The sequence below is a fragment of the Colobus angolensis genome, unplaced genomic scaffold (genome assembly GCF_000951035.1).
Source record: "Colobus angolensis palliatus isolate OR3802 unplaced genomic scaffold, Cang.pa_1.0 Scaffold236, whole genome shotgun sequence".
NCBI classification, from domain to species: Eukaryota; Metazoa; Chordata; class Mammalia; order Primates; family Cercopithecidae; genus Colobus; species Colobus angolensis.
This window is the reverse complement of record NW_012115555.1, coordinates 366,172-367,322: the sequence shown is the minus strand read 5'-3', so window position 1 is coordinate 367,322 and position 1,151 is coordinate 366,172.

The following is a 1,151-nucleotide window of genomic DNA, read 5'->3' as shown; positions in this document are numbered from 1 at the left end:
CCTCCCACCTCCCTCCGCGCCTAAACACGCCCCTTGATTTGCATAAAGGGCGGGGCGCTTTCTACCCCAACTCTCTTTACTTCCAGGGCTGTCCTTAGTTTTAAAAAAAAAAAAAGCGCCGGGCGCGCGGAGCGTGCGGAGGTTATTTGCATAAAGAGGAGGGACCTAAGGACACTACGACGTCGATTGGCTAAGGAGGCGGGCCCCCAGCGTCGGCCGTTGAGACGTGTTGAGGGGGCGGGAATGCGGTGTCGGTCGGCTGGGCGGTTGGGACGCAGAATTTACACGACAAATGTAGGAGAAAGAGGCGGAGCGTGCGTCGGACATTCGTAGAAAGATGGGAGCGGAGAGACGTAGGAACGCCAAAAGTGGAAGGCAACGACTCACGGCCTGTGGCGCCTTCAGCTGGGGAGGAGAGAGAGGACGCGGGCTGGCGGGCGGGATTAGCTGCCGGAGGGCGGAGTTTCCGCAGACTTGGTACGAGTTCTAGCTCTAGCGTCCCTTTGCCGTGAATTTGGGGAGGTGGTTGGAGCGTGGGGAATGCATCAGAAGGGCGGGGCCTTCCAGTTGTTAAATCACGTCATGCAAATAAGGTGGATAGACAGACCAATACTAAGGTCCTGGGAGGCGTTTCGCCCGCACCATGTAGCGTAAGCCTTCTTTGGGCAGTTCTATTTATTTGCATAATGTATGCAAATCGTTTGAACAAAGATAGGCTAGGAATGACTTGTTCATCAAAATATGGGCAACCATTGACTAAGACGGACATTTAATTTTATAACCTATAACTTTCGTGAATAAATTTTTATATTTGATATCGGGAATTTGTAATTTCTTAATGGGTTTCATTTTGTGAAATGCAGTACTGTTTCTCTCCTTTGTCTCTTACTACTGGATTCTAGAGCTCTCTGCTCCCATCAGACCTAATATACCCATTCAACAGATCATTCAGTGACTATGATTTGAAGGCGCTGGAGATGTGCACAGGACATTACAGAAGTAGAGAAATAACGCCGGGCGCGGTGGCTCACGCCTGTAATCCCAGCACTTTGGGAGGCCGAGGCAGGTGGATCACGAGGTCAGGAGTTCAAGACCAGCCTGGCCAACATGGTGAAACCCCATTTCTACTAAAAATACAAAAATTAGCCTCA